Genomic DNA, 16,662 nt, shown 5'->3' with positions numbered 1-16,662 from the left:
GCATGGTTAAAGTAATTTCCTTAAAATATTTACTGAGCTCTTGTCCACTCATTCAGGTACATCCATGATACTGATGATGATCTTACTATGTCTCTCTATCTCGGAGAGTGAAATCCTCGTTAGAAGTAGCATGGACCCAGGTTCAATACCGTGAATTATGGTATGGATTTTTAAAAGCTCAATGAGCAATGCTTCCACCAAAATGATAACTTGTCCAAATTTGTAATAGAGATATTTTTCTTTCCCAGAAGAAGGTAGTACCTTGCCCCTCTCCTTGCCCCCAGTAAAATTCTAACAACCATCACCTCAGGGAAGAAAGCCAGAGAAGTTGCTTCTTCAAAGACCACAAAGCTTAGATTGAAAATTTGGAGCCTTTTACTTCAGAGCCAAGAGGTTTCTTTCCTGCAGGTTTCACTGTAGGATAGGTTGAGATTTTAACCAGGGAATTACTTTTATCATATGTAATTAGAGGAATTAGAAGTACACAGTCTCCCAAATCTTAATAAATTTAATTCCACCTTAAAGCTTTAAACACACAATCCTGAGCTCCACTTTCAACTGCTCTTTTAGGAGATGGTTCCTTCTCTACCCACAAAGTCATGTAACACAGCCCTACTCAATGACTCCATGCTTTGTTTTGGGGCCATAAAAGGCAAGGTTTTTATCTTACAGACTCCAGGTACACAACAGCTAAAAACTATTCTGTTCACTGATGTCTAAACTAGTACATTCACTCACTATCATATCACCCTGTTTCATATTCTCAGAGCATTTACCTGAAATTAATTATTCATGGTCACTACTATATCCCTGGCATGTATTTGTTGTGCTGATCAATAACAAGTTAACTTTACTCCCAGGAGTCTTCAGTGAGCCTCCCCTCTCTTCTAGGCATCTCAGAATACGTGGCTCAATTCTACAGAGTGCGTGTGGTCTCTGAAAGCAAGAGCTGAGGTCAGAACAGGTGAACTCAGCCCTGTCACTTAAGAGCTGTGCTGAAGGAGCTCCTGCTGGCCATAGATGGAACAATTTATGCATCAATAAATATAATAATACACAAACATGTTTAAATCCGTAATTAATTCTTTTAGTCCTTTTGAAAGAAGCTAGTAAAATCAACTATTTCAAAAATGCTAAAAAAATTAGAGAATCAAGCATGTATACTGACTTGCCTATACGAACTGCACCTGATGTATCCAAACAGTTGAAATGGGGACCCTTTTCTATAAAATATTCCAGGAAAATGAATAAAAGAAAGAATGACAAAATTACAACATCAGCATTTTGGAACACCTAATGAATTAATGGACGTGGCAATGGTCATCAGTGGCTGATAACATCACAAAAGAAGAGATAATGAGACATTACACGCTTTGAAAATTTTTAAAGTTAAAACTTCTTTTTGCCAAAAATTAATAATTTTTTCTACCTGAGTAAAAAATGGCAACAGACATGACAGGGATTGTGGACGTGGGGAGGCGTGGGGTAGTGGAGTCATAAGAATATGTGTTTCTTGAACTCTTATTTTTTTATATAAATTTATTTATTTGTTTATTTTTGGCTGTGTTGGGTCTTCGTTGCTGCACCCGGGCTTTCTCTAGTTGCGGCGAGCGGGGGCTACTCTGTTGCAGTGCGCAGGCTTCTCATTGCAGTGGCTTCTCTTGTTGCGGAGCACAGGCTCTAGGCGCGCAGGCTCAGCAGTTGTGGCACACGGGCTCAGTAGCTGCAGCACGTGGGCTCAGTAGTTGTGGCTCGTGGGCTCTAGAGCGCAGGCTCAGTAGTTGTGGCCCACAGGCGTAGTTGCACTGCGGCATGTGGGATCTTCCTGGACCAGGGCTTGAACCCATGTCTCCCGCATTGGCAGGCGGATTCTTAACCACTGTGCCACCAGGGAAGTCTGAACTCTTATTTTTTAAAAGAGAAAAAACAACCAAATAGAAACACAAAGTAAAAATACAGGGATTTACAAATGAAAAAAGAGAAACTGCTAATAAATATAAAGAAGGAAAGTTTGACCTCATTTATAATCAAACAAATGCAGATTTAAATAATGTCTTATTTGTTTTAATGGCATTGTCCAGAACTCAAGAATTTAATTATATGACTTGTGAAAGTATAAGCTAGCAACACGTTCCAAAGATCAATATGGAAATATGTTTCAAGATATATTTTTTAGGGCTTCCCTGGTGGCGCAGTGGTTGAGAATCTGCCTGCCAATGCAGGGGACACGGGTTCGAGCCCTGGTCTGGGAAGATCCCACATGCCGCGGAGCAACTAAGCCCGTGAGCCACAACTACTGAGCCTGCGCGTCTGGAGCCTGTGCTCCACAACGGGAGAGGCCGCGACAGTGAGAGGCCCGCGCACCGCGATGAAGAGTGGCCCCTGCTCGCCGCAACTGGAGAAAGCCCTCGCACAGAAACGAAGACCCAACACAGCCAAAAATTAATTAATTAATTAATTAATTATTTTTTTTAAAAAAAGATATATTTTTTAAATGATCCACTAATTTGAAATCTAGAAGTTTATGTTCCAGAAATGTTATGCTCATTACAGCATTAAATATAATAGCAGAAGGGGGGGGTCATCATAAATGTCCAACAATAGGAACAATTAATAAACTGTTCAACTCTAGTAAAATTTCATTAAATAATCATTCTCACAAAGAATATTTATAAAAAAGGGAATACGCTTTAGAATATATTGTAAGACTCATAACAAAATGGTGTGACGGGTATATTAATTTTCTAATAAAGAAACAATTTATAAAGGAGACTAGAAAGATCAACACCAAAATATGATTAATCCCTAAATACTGAAGTTAAGTATTTTTTTCCCTTTTATACTCCTTTGTAAGTCCAATTTTTTTTTTTGCAATGAACACGTATTACTTTCACATCTGGGAAAATAACACACCACACACACATACCATTAGCTAAAATGACTAAAAGGATTTTAATAACACTAACTCTACTATAAACTAGTTTCAGACCCTGGGCAATTCAGTTAAGCTCTGTGGGCCTGCTTCTTCAGAGATAAAATTCAGAAGCTTAACTAGGTGAATGGTTTTTCAACTGTGAAATCATGCATGTAAAGTGTTTCAGTACTTGGCCCAGAATGAACACTCAGTACATGTAATGCTGTTTATTACTATTAACCAAGGGCTCTCAGCAGTGGCAAACAGAACCTGCCAAGCAAGTCTGAGAATTCCAGACCCACGACTCTCATTTCAATCATTTGCCTTTTATGCTTTAAAAATTAGACTCCCGGATACAATTTCAATTCAAGAAAAGGTTTTACTGTTCTAAAACCTGACCAGATAATCCTTACAGTTTCTTGCAGTATTATGTCATTCTAAATATTACACAACTGTATTCTCATCCCTACAGCAAGCCTAGAAATATTCTTGATGAACACACAAATAAAAATCCAGTTTAACTGTATTTGGCATGATTTTAATATACTGTACTGTACTGTAATTCTTTGATCATTTTCCTCCAACCTGTGTTCAAATTACAGACATTAGTTACTAAAACTTTTCTGAAATTACTTCCTAGTTGATATCCTGTAATTCCCAGCCTTTTTACACAAAGCAAACTGGTGTACGCTAAATAAAAAGGTATCTTTTCGGTAATCTTTAAAAGTGTGTCTCTTAAAGGTATCTTTTAGGTAATCTTTAAAAGTGTGTCTCTTAACTTGACAGGAAAGCATTCTTTAAGCAGCGGAAACTACCTCTCAAATAACTATTCCGCAAGGACTGGAAAGCAGCCTTAACCTGCGTAGTCTGTCTGCTACTCAATCGAGACACTCTCGAGGACTGGGTAAAACACAATTATTTATTCACTTGTACAACTTTCCCTCCGTGTTCAGCCAGTCCTTCAGTACACACTAGTACAAACAACTCTAAAAACCAGACAGCCCACCAGATAAAATATGTTTCTGACTTCTACTTTTGGCAGTATTTTATTCCTTGACCTTATTCCAATTTTACAAATGAGATCAAAGATCAAGTAAATATCAGTTGTTTCCATGGGCATCTTTCTAATTAAGATCCCTATTATTCTTAATAGCAAAATGTTAATGACGAGATAAGAAACTGATACCAGGATAGGGCAACAGTTAACCTGACCTTTGGATTAGACTTCCTCATTCCAGGATCCATTACATCCATTTGGAGACAAGTTTGGCTTAGGGAAGAGCATATGGACTTTGATTTCACCCAGAGTTTAGTTCCAGCCCATTGGCCACTATTTACTAGTTCTATGACGTCAGGCAAGCTATTTAACCTCTCAGGATCTGGTTACCTAATATGCAAATAAGGGAAAACAATATCTAGAATTACAGGGCAGTCAAGAGTCTTAAATGAGAATAAATAATAGTAAAGTCATAAGTATTTGTTCCCTCCCCTTCTCCATTATACCTGAAAAATTCGACTCGGATTTGATTCTCTCTTTTTTCTGGAGGGAGGAAGAGCTGCCACAGCAATTCAATAGTGGGGGTGTCCATCCCTCCCAGCAATTCTCAAAGTTCGGTTCACAAATCCCAAGAAATCCACAAGATCAAACCACTTTCATAATGATACCAAGATAGTGCCTTTTTCACTGCTGACATATGCGCTGACAATGTAAAAGCAACAGCAGGTAAAAGCGGTGATACCGTAGCACCAATCAAGGCAGTGGCCCCAAACTGCACTAGGAGTCACTGTATTCTTCACTGACAAGGACTTGCAGTTAAGGCAATGCCAGTTTCACTTAGGAGTGTTCTTAATGAAGGAGCAAAACATATTAATTTTTATTAAATCTCAACCCTGAGTACATATTCTGTCTTATAAAATAGGAAGCACTTGTACTGCATCAATGGATGTTTTAAGGAAAAACACTTGGCAGTTGTTTTAGATTTGAGTAGAACTAGTCCCTTTTTCCAGGAAACACCTTTCTTACTTGACTGACAGACAAGCAATGGTTATTCAAACTTGGGTACCTGGCAGACACATCCTCAAAAATGAATGAAATGAAGCTGTCGCTTTAAAGAACACAACTGACACAAGGACACAGCATGGGTTTAAGAATTTTTGCATATATTTTAGCCAAAGTAACATATTCCAACAGACTAAAGGCAGAAGTGTAAGAATCTAGCTTTTAGTAAGCCAGACATTAAAGAAATTTTTAAAATGTAAAACAATGTCATTCTAATTTTTGTTTTGAAAAACTTCTCTTTCTTCATTTAAAAGTATGCTATTTGGGGCTTCCCTGGTGGCACAGTGGTTAAGAATCCGCCTGCCAATGCAGGAGACATGGGTTCGAGCCCTTGTCCAGGAAGATCTCACATGCCATGGAGCAACTAAGCCCGTGCGCCACAACTACTGAGCCTGCGCTCTAGAACCGAGCCACAACTAATGAAGCCCGCGTGCCTAGAGCTCATGCTCCGCTACTAGAGAAGCCACCGCAGTGAGAAGCCCGCGCACTGCAATGAAGAGTAGCCCCCGCTCGCTGCAACTAGAGAAAGCCCGCGCACAACAACAAAGATCCAATGCAGCCAAAAATAAAAAATAATTTAAATAAATAAATAAATTTATTTTTTTTAAAAAAGTATGCTATTTATGTTAACATGGAATGGGTTTACTATTTATTCTTTTAAATGAATTAATTTTTCTCAATTTTAATTTCTGATACAGTAACTATAATAGATATAAACCAAATCAAAAGCTCTCTGATCTCAATAATCTTTAAGAGTCTAAAAGAGAGCAAAATGTTTAAGAATAACTGTAAAGTTCCTTAATTCAAGCTATTTAAATAATCAAAAATGTCACTTAACACTTTAGTTAGGCTTTTATATTCTTTCTGTCACATCCTTAATAAAAAGAACTTTACTAACTTTACTTTTAGTTTTACCCTTCAGTTGTCAATGTGCTCTAGCTTAATGAACCTTTTTATTGGAGATATACTTCCCCATCTCTTTTGAGAACGTAAGTAAAGCTCTGACTGTAGAAAACAGAACTCGAGCACTACAGAATGCATGCAATTTCTGGGCTCAAGGATAATGTCCTTCAGGCTCTGCCACTAGACCCTGGTATAAAATCCTGACACTGGAGAGCAGTGAGGTATCAGTATTTCACATGTCCAGTTTTTAACTACTGTACTCCAAAGAGAGTCACAAATCAAATGATTGCAAGCCAATTTATAAAACATTAATTTACATGCATGAGTCAAATTCATGTTTTAAAACAAAACCCAGGCAATATTTTCAAGTAGACCAGGAGTCAAATCTCAACTGAAATAAACACAAATCCAAAAGAGTGAAAATGAAATGTGTCATATATAAAAAACTAATTCACAGTATTTCAAAACTGACTGAATGTCACAGTCAAGAAAAATGTTCACAGTATCACCTTTACATATCTCTAATTTCTGTGAAAACGCAACTAGTATATTATTTTAAAATTCTACACATGAGAATCTAAGACTTAAAATTTTTCATCACTGCAAATGTCCTTTTCAATATAGCAAAGAGTTACAATCAAAATAGAATTACCTACTATTAAACACTAGACACTCAGAATACAGGGGTTTAAGTACAACAGCCTCCAGGTATTTGTGGCTTTATGAAAAATTTTTAATATTCATTAGCAATATTATTGAAGTTTAAAATTACCTTCTCTGTCTTTTCTACATTCTTGAAAACTTTTTAAGAAACATATTAATGACTAACTTTAACAAGCTTTAGTTTTGACTTTCAACATGCACTTCTTTTTTTCCCCGGCCCCCCCCACCCCCAGCCACGTCATGCAGCATGTAGGATCTTAGTTCCCCGACCAGGGATGGAACCTGTGCGCTCTGGAGTGGAAGCATGGAGTCTTAACCACTGGACCACCAGGAAAGTCCCTCAATATGCACTCAAATTTAATCCAAGAAGGGGAGACACATAAGCTGCTTTTTACACTTTTTCCAGTTTTTTTCCCCCAAATAATCAATGTCTTTTTCTAGTAATCCAGTTCATCAAATCTTTACATAGTTATATATTTTTTTATTTGCAATGTTGTCTGCTGCTTGGTTTTGCTGTTTAAGACAAATTATTTTTCAAAAGAGTAAAGTAACATCTATGCTTTAAAACACACACACACACACACTCTCTCTCACAATCACACAAACACCCACACATGTCCCTAACAAGGTACAAGAATAAACCTTTTAAGCCAATATTCGTATTTTGCTCAGCACCTCTCTCTTTAATTCCTTAAGTTCCTCCAACACAAAAATTTTGCGAACTTAATTATTTGGAAGATAAAAAGGGAGGAGCTACATATGCAAAATGTTTGTTAAACAAAACATAAAGCAAATGTATCAGTATAATTTCTTTACTGTTTCTCACTTCTAAAAGCACATTAATTACCCTGAGAATAAATTACAGAATAAACTATAAGTTTTCAGAAAAGAGAGCCAGTGAGCTCACTTCCACAGTACTCATCTACAAAAGGCATACTAAATAGATCTTATAAGATGACTCAATGGCCAAAATAAAATCAGTACTAATTTAACTATCTAATTTAAAATAGTTATATTTATAGTTAAAGCTAATTTTTAAAATTAATTAATTTATTTATATTTTTGGCTGTGTTGGGTCTTCGTTGCTGCACACGGGCTTTCTCTAGTTGCGGTGAGCGGGAACTACTCTTCGTTGCGGTGCACGGGGCTTCTCACTGTGGTGGCTTCTCTTGTTGCGGAGCACGGGCTCTAGGCGCCCGCGGGCTTCAGTAGTTGTGGCGCAGGGGCTTAGTTGCTACGCGGCACGTGGGATCTTCCCAGACCAGGGATGGAACATGTGTCCTCTGCATTGGCAGGCGGATTCTTAACCACTGCGCCACCAGGGAAGTAGGGAAGTCCCTAAAGCTAATTTTATTTTCAAGTGACAAATCCCCATCTATCACCCAAAACGAGACTGTGCCCCTCCCCAAAACCTTCTCATATACAGCTCCTAGTTAGAAGTAAATTCTAGATAAGCCTATACACATACACACAGAAGTAAAAGTTTGCACTGAAGCCCATTCAATGGAGAAAGAAGTCTCTTCAATAAATGGTACCTGGGCAACTGGATATACACATTCCAAAAAACTTAAGCTGGACTCCAACCTTACACCATAAACCTAAATTAACACAAAATGGATCAACAACCTAAATATAAGAATTAAAACCATAAAACTCATAGAAGAAAACATGGTGGGGGGGGCAGGGTAGAGACTCAGGACCTTGATTCTGGCAACAGATTCTGAGATTATAAAAACAAAAGCATGTTCCAGAAATGAAAAATAGATCAACTGGACTTTATCAAAATTTAGAACTTTTCTGCATCAAAGGAAATTATCAAAAAAGTGGAAGACAACATACAGAAGAGAAAATATTAACAAACCTCATATGTGATAAGGGTCTGATACCTAGAATATATAACAAACACAACAACCAAAAGACAATCCAGTTAAAAACTGGGTAAAGGACTTGAAGAGACATTTCTCCCAAGAGGTACAAGTGATCAACAAGCACATGAAAAGATGCTCAACATCATTAATCATTAAGAGACTGCAAATAAAAACCACAATGGGGTATCACTTCACACCCACAAAGATGGCTATAAATTTAAAAAAAAAAAAGAAAAAGAAAAAGGAAACCAACAAGTGTTGGTAAATGTGTAGAGAAAACCCTCACACATTGCTGGAAGGAATACCAAATGGCACAGCCTCTGGGGAAAAGTTTGTGGTTCCTCAAAAAATTAAACACAGAATCACAATATGACCCCAGCAGTTCCACTCTTAGGTATATAACCCAAAGAAGTGAAAACTGGTACTCAAATACATATACACATGTTCATAGCAGCACTATTCATAACAGCCAAAAGGTGGAAACAACCCAAATATACATCAATGGATGAATGGATAAACTGTGGCATATAAAAAACAAAACAAAACAAGAAAACTGTGGCATATACAAATAATGGAATATTATTCAGTAATAAAAAGGAATAAAGTACTGATTCATGCTACAATGGGATGATCCTCGGAAACATTAAGCAACGTGAAAGCAGCCAGACACAAATGGTCGCATATTTTATGATTCTACTACATAAAACATCCAGAATAGGTAGATCCAGAGAGACAAAATGCAGACGAGCGGCAGCCATGGGTTGGGCGGTGTCGGGGGAGGGGTGGGAGCACCTGCTTAATGCGTACAGGATTTCTCTTGAGGATGATGAGACATTTTGGAACTAGAAAGAACTGGTGGCTGCACAACACTATGAATGTACCAACTGCCACCGTTCACCTTAAAATGGTTACTTTAATGTTTTGTGACGTTCACCTCAATTTTTTTAAAGTTTGCACAGATATCTCATTTGTTAGTCACATATCTCCACCTCAACCAGGAATGCTTTCCCCAGCTCGGTGGTCTCCTCTCAACACCTTCGGAGATCCTGGCGCATAGCATGGATGCAGCTGGAGAAAAAAACTCAGTCAAAAAAGACCTATGAAAAGAAATAGTAAGAATGTACATTTACACAAAGATTGAAATTTTATGCCAGGGGAAAAAGAACACTAGAGAAAAGTATACACTAAAACTTCCTTAATAAAATTCAAAAACAAACGAAGGTGAAGCCTCTGTGAGCGCAGGCAGTGACAACTGTTCAAGTCTGCATTACCAGCAAAACATCAGAAACTGCAGGCAGCAAAGGACTTCCTCCTAAGTTTTCAACTTCAAACCACAAGGCAGAACTGCACAGAAATTTCTCTGAAACACCTACCCATATCTCATATTTGAGACATTGCAGGCAGTCCATTACTTTTTGTAAGGGCTGATCTCTGAGGCAAACAAAACATTACTGGCACTGTTCAGAATGTTAAGAACAATGAAGTCTTTCTTCTCATTTACTTACTATGTAACTTACTGAGCACCAAAGTATACAAGATGCTACATACTAGTACAACAGAGGGGAACTGTGTTTCTTGCCTTTAGAGTGAATATTTTAAGAAGAACAAAATAGAATAATAGTACATTAATTTCCAAGAGGTGAAAATACCTCTATATTATGCACAGTATTATATAAATATATCTATATCTTTATACTACAGTAGTGATTTGAGGACACATCACTTCACTCACACCTTTCCATAGTGGAGCCAAGCTAACTGGCTGAAAATTTCACCTAAAAAAGCTTTTTTCAAGAAAGCCAACTCAAGTATGCACAATAGAAACAAATTTTTGAAAGGATTCAAACTGTCTTTCCTTAAAAGCACTCTGACTAAATGATTCATAACCGAAAAACTAACGAATGTACAGTATGAAAAGCAAGGCTGATACACCCCCTTTGACTGGGGAGGAATGTTACTGCCATTTAACAGGTGTGTGGATCAGGCATCATGCCTTGAGTTTTCCCATCTATTACCATTTAATATCCTGTAATCCTATTATGCCTATTGTAAAGTCTACCATGTACACTGAAGTAGGTATATTAGGAAGTTAACTGAAGGTATTCATCAGTAATAATTACTTAGTGGTGGTTTCATTCAAGCAAGACTTGTATGAATCCCAACTGTATCCTCTCCAAAAGGGCAGCTCTCAAGATCCCTACGTATACTAATTTAATAATCAGGTAATCTAGGTCTTCATCCAAGTCAATGATAAAAATATTTAACAAAATAGTTTCAAAGTATTTCACCTCACCACTAACAAGCTCTTTGGAAGTTAGTAATTAATTCATTAATTACTAATTTTGGAGAACAGGTGTTCTATTATATAAACCACATCTAGCTCTTCAGCAAAGTGTCATGAGAGACGATCATATGCCTTGTTGAAATCAAGACCTCCTATGGCTAAAGTAGCCTACTGGTCCCACTGTAAACATTCTATACCATGCTACCCACATGAAGCAACCAAGAACCAGAAATGTCAAGGCAGAAGTTAAGTTCACACACCATCTCAATGAGTGAGCTAAGACAAGAAACCAGTTATTTTTACAAACCCTATTTTTTTTTTAAATGAATTCATGCATTATTTAATGGCATCATCTTTCCCTACTTCCTCAAGCCTTAAAAAAACTAAGAAGCTATCTTGACTCTTATCTCATACCTCACCAGCAAATCCAGTCAGCTCTACCTTCAGAATAAACCTGCAGTCTGACGATTCTCACCTCCTCCACTAAGAACACCTGCCCACTCCACCATCACAACCTGCCCAGACCAGACTGCAGCAGCCTCCTCCCTGGTCTCCATACTTTCACTCCTGCCACTCTACAGTCCATTCCCCATACAGTGGCCAGAGGGACATTGTTGGGTCTTCTTTTTTTCAGTTTTGAAACAACAAAATTACACTGAAGTGCAGTACAAAGAAATGTTTGTTTTCCCCAAACCACCTGAGACTTAGCTGCCAACGTGATGTTCCATCATCTTCAAATGCTAAAAACAAGGATGGTCTAGATAACTACAATAAAACAATCAAGATCAGAAAATTGAGACTGATAGATTACTATGGCTTAATTCTCACACTCCACCCAGGCCACCCCCTACACATGGTGGAGACAACGGGCTGACTCCCCATGCAGTCTACTCCCCCCTTAGCACACTCGCCTAACTGACTGAGCTGCAGCATCCCACACCAGGCCACCAGGTCAAAGAGATCCTCTCTTCACCCTGCTTGGGCTCTGACTCTTCCAGGCCCTCACAACACGGACACTCTGTCCCAGGCCACCCTTCTCATCCCAATTGGGCCCAAATAAGCTGCTCGGGGCCAACAGCTCCCCACATCCCCTCCTTACACTGTGAGTACCCACCTTGTTATGCATCACCTAATGGCTTTAGGACAAAATTGGCGAGGAAGAAGGGGAAAAGATTTATCACTTTTAAATGGACTTAGGTTATTTCAATCCTTTGCTCAAAATCTTCCAGGAGCCTTTTAATCTTTCTCAGAAGAAAATCCAAACTCATCTCCATGGTCTACTAGGTCCTATAAATCTGTCCCCTACCTCCCTACATCACTTGATCTAATATATGTGTGCTGGCCTTTATTCTGTTTTCAAGTACACTAAACCCTTTCTTACCTCAGGATCTTTGCACCGTATGTTCTCTTTGAAAGCTCCTCCACTTCCCAAATCTTCAAGGTCTTGGTTCACACCTCATTTCCAGAGGCTTTCTCCCAGTTCCTTCCTCATCCACCACCCCCACACTCCCTACCTATCCCCTTGCCTTTATTTTCTCTACAGCACTTATGACTGGTATTATATATCTATTTATTTATAACCCACAAGGACAGAACAATTTCTGTTTATTGTGTATCCCCATACCTAGAACAATACCTGAACATCTGCATGATGCCTGAATTCTTCAAGAACACATCTTGGTGACACAAAGTAATCAATCATAATGCCATCTTACATCTGTATGTTATATGTGAAGATGCCAGAAATGGCTGTGTAATTTTAAGATATTAATGTTGACACTGCATGGTGCTTTAAAGTATACTATTATTTGCAGTAATACTGAGCAGTATCTATGTTGTTTATTTTCTCTTTTTCACAAACGAGGCACAGAAAAGTGCAATGATCTGCCCAACATTGAAGAGCCAATAATTGACAAGATCACGACTGGAATTTGGGTCCTCTAAGTTTACTATTAATTGCACCAGGCAAGCCCCTCTGCATGTACACCTTCATAATCCCCAACATCCTTTACTTTCAACTTCCAGAATTATGGGAATATTTCAAAAGAACAGCTAGAGGTGCAGAAATACTATAATTTTCAACCCTACCTACAAATGTGTGTCTTACTAAAAGCATAATACATGCACTGACTACAGGTCTATTACACAACAGCTTCATTTTTATGAAGAGTTGATAATGGGATTTTTAGCACCATATCCTAGGACTCAGGAAACTACAGCCCACCACCTGCTTTTCTTACATGTAAGCTAAAAATCGTTCTTATATTTTTAAATGGTTGCAGGGGAAAAAAAATCAAAAGAATAATATTTCATGACACCTGAAAATTATACGTAATTCAAAGTTCAGTGTCCATAAATAAAGTGTGATTCAAACACCACCACATTCATTCATTTATTTACTGTCCATGGCTGCTTTTGCACTACAATCACAGGGTTAAGTAGTTGCAACAGAGATGTGGCCAGAAAAGCCAAAAGTACTATCAGTTACTTCACAGAAAAAGTTTGTCAACCGCTGCCACATCTTCTGATTTTTCATCTCTCCCCAGCATCCTGACCTTCAAGAAATGTTCCTTTTCCCTGCCAAGTCCGGGTAAAGTTTTTCCCATAGCACCTGATTCTTCTCCCATCACTCTGCATTCATTCTGATACGTATAATTGTCTGTTATACATCTGACTCCCCAACTAGATTACAAAATGCTAGAGGAAGAGGCCCACATCTGCTTGTTCATTATTGTATCCCCGGTGTCCAGCAATGCCCATTTATACTAGGTGCCCAATACTTGCTGAATGAATGGAAGACAGAGGCACTAAATTTGAATGAGTGAATTTAAGAAACTCTCAAACATACAAGTTTCTTCTAGAAGATACCAGAAATACAGATTGTCAGACTTTCCAAAGGAGCCACACAAATGACTCTACCTACCCCTGGCTCATTCCAGTCATAAACCACAACACCATACAAAATGGATTGGGATCATATAGGGGACTGGGTGTGAGGAGTGCGGAGCTTTAAACTAACCTGCAGTCCCACAGTAAAAGGTATTAACAGCAACAACAACAAAGGATGACGCAGGGTCCCAGACTCAGATATGAGCCTACATGATACTGATCACAGAACAGGCTGCTTCCCAGTTTCAACCACCCCCTCCAAAGTTTTCTTTACTCCCACACTGCCTGAATCTTTACATATTTCACCATGTCATACTGCCTATTAGTCATCTAATTTATTCACTCACCTTACAAGAAATCTCTTCTTAAAATACAAATAGATTTGAAAAGCTAAAAAAATAGCAAAACTTCATGCATTAACAAAAAACCCCCAAAACTAGATTTTTCTAGTTTGAACAGAAAAGACGTTAATCAATGGACTAAAACAGTATCTCTACAGATTTACATTTTAAATCCTTAGTAACCACAAATAACAATAAGAAATGCACAATAAATGTAGTTTAAGGCAAATGGATATTACACAATTACTTTGGATTATACTTCACATGATATTACACAAATTTCAGATGTGTCAAAAAGTTAAATATAAAGAATAATCCATAAAAACAAAACCTTTTTTTAAAATACATCTTTATTGGAGTATAATTGCTTCACAATACTTTGTTAGTTTCCGTTGCACAGCAAAGAGAATCAGCCATATGCATACACATGTCCCCATATCCCCTCCCTCTTGAGCCTCCCTCCCATCCTCCCTATCCCACCCCTCTAGGTCATCGCAAAGCACCCAGCTGATCTCCCTGTGCTATGCTGCTGCTTCCCACCAGCCAACTATTTTTACATTCGGTAGTGTATATATGTCGATGCTACTCTCACTTTGCCCCAGCTTTGCCCTCCCACCCCATGTCCTCAAGTCCATTTTCTATGTGTACCTCTTTATTCCTGCCCTGCCACTAAGTTCATCATGACCATTTTTTTTTTTTTTAGATTCCATATATATGCCTTAGCGAACAGTATTTGTTTTTCTCTTTCTGACTTCACTCTGTATGACAGACTCTAGGACCATCCACCTCACTACAAGTAACTCAATTTCATTTCTTTTTATGGCTGAGTAATATTCCATGGTATATATGTGCCACGTCTTCTTTATCCATTTATCTGTCGATGGACACTTAGGTTGCTTCCATGTCCTGGCTACTGTAAATAGAGCTTCAGTGAACACTGTGTTACATGACTCTTTCTGAATTATGGTTTTCTCAGGGTATATGCCCAGTAGTGGGATTGCTGAGTCTTATGGTAGTTCTATTTGTAGTTTTTTAAGGACCCTCCATACTGTTTCTCCATAGTTGTATCAATTTACATTCCCACCAACAGTGCAGGAGGGTTCCCTTTTCACCACACCCTTTCCAGTATTTATTGTTTCTAGATTTTTTGATGATGGCCATTCTGAACAGCATGAGGTGATACCTCATTGTAGTTTTGATTTGCATTTCTCTAATAATTAGTGATGTTGAGCATCTTTTCATGTGCCTCTTGGCCATCTGTATGTCTTGGTGAAATGCCTATTTAGGTCTTCTGCCCATTTTTAAACTGGATTCTTTGTTTTGATATTGAGCTCCATATATTTTTATATATTTTGGAGATGAATCCTTTGTCTGTTGTTTCATCTGCAAATATTTTCTCCCATTCTGAGGGCTGTCTTTTTGTCTTGTTTACAGTTTCCTTTGCTGTGCAAAAGGTTTTAAGTTTAATTAAGTCCCATTTGTTTATTTTTGTTTTTATTTCCATTACTCTAGGAGGTGGGTCACAAAAGATCTTGCTGTGGTTTATGTCAAAGAGTGTTTTTCCTATGTTTTCCTCTAAGAGTTTTATAGTATCTGGTCTTACATTTAAGTCTTTAATCCATTTGGAGTTTATTTTTGTGTATGGTGTTAGGGAGTGTTCTAATTTCATTCTTTTACATGTAGCTGTCCAGTTTTCCCAGCACCACTTATTAAAGAGGCTGGGGCTTCCCTGGTGGCACAGCGGTTGAGAGTCTGCCTGCCAATGCAGGGCACATGGGTTCGAGCCCTGGTCTGGGAGGATCCCACATGCCGCGGAGCAACTAGGCCCGTGAGCCACAACTACAGAGCCTGCGCGTCTGGAGCTTGTGCTCCGCAACAAGAGAGGCCGCGACAGTGAGATGCCCGCGCACCGCGATGAAGAGTGGCCCCCGCTTGCCGCAACTAGAGAAGGCCCTCGCACAGAAACGAAGACCCAACACAGCCAAAAAGAATAAATATAAATAAATAAATTAATTAAAAGAGGCTGTCTTTTCTCCATTGTATGTTCTTGCCTCCTTTGTCATAAATTAGGTGCCCATATGTGCGTGGGTTTATCTCTGGGCATTCTATCCTGTACCATTGATCTATCTTTCTGTTTTTGTGCCAGTACCATACTGTCTTGATTACTGTAGCTTTATGGTATAGTTTGAAGTCAGGGAGCTTGATTCCTCCAACTCCGTTTTTCTTTCTCAAGATTGCTTTGGCTATTCGGGGTCTTTTGTGTTTCCATACGAATTGTAAAATTTTTTGTTCTAATTCTGTGAAGAATGCCATTGGTAGTTTGATAGGGACTGCACTGAATCTATAGATTGCTTTGGGTAGTATAGTCATTTTCACAATATTAATTCTTCCAATCCAAAACAACAAAATCTTGATCCAGAAAGCATACTCTAGCTTTGGAGAGAAAAATTCATTACTACAGAATGAACAGAAGAAAGTTAAATGAGTTCTGACATGTAAAACTTAAGTCTTTAAATTTAGAGTTCATTCATTCAACGACTATTTATTAAAATGCACACAACATTCTAAGCACTGATGTAGGCCCTGAATTTCCAGAATGTTTGAATAGAGCACACAAGGCCCCTGGTCTCACAGAGCTTAAGTCTAGTAGGGAGATGAGCAAAAAGCACAAAAGGCAATGGAAACTTCCTGTAAGCACTAAAGAGGAAAAGACACACTGCTCCAAGAGAACACAACCGAGG

At 38.4% G+C, this 16,662-nt stretch overlaps 1 protein-coding gene across 8 annotated transcripts in view; it reads right to left on the bottom strand.

Annotated features, from left to right (window-relative positions):
* The window catches only part of SRPK2 (SRSF protein kinase 2), a 227,511-nt gene that overhangs the window by 168,127 nt on the left and 42,722 nt on the right, over window positions 1-16,662 (bottom strand). The window contains exon 1 of one of the 8 annotated variants that reach the window (XM_061197615.1): window positions 4,127-4,144. The exons of the other annotated variants lie outside the window; for them this stretch is intronic. The gene's annotated coding sequence lies outside the window, so the exon portion shown is untranslated. Of the gene's footprint in view, window positions 1-4,126; window positions 4,145-16,662 lie in introns of those variants that run through there. 8 annotated transcript variants of the gene reach the window in all.

The sequence above is a fragment of the Eubalaena glacialis genome, chromosome 8 (assembly GCF_028564815.1).
Source record: "Eubalaena glacialis isolate mEubGla1 chromosome 8, mEubGla1.1.hap2.+ XY, whole genome shotgun sequence".
Lineage (NCBI taxonomy): Eukaryota > Metazoa > Chordata > Mammalia > Artiodactyla > Balaenidae > Eubalaena > Eubalaena glacialis.
This window is presented reverse-complemented; position numbering and strand designations above follow the sequence as displayed.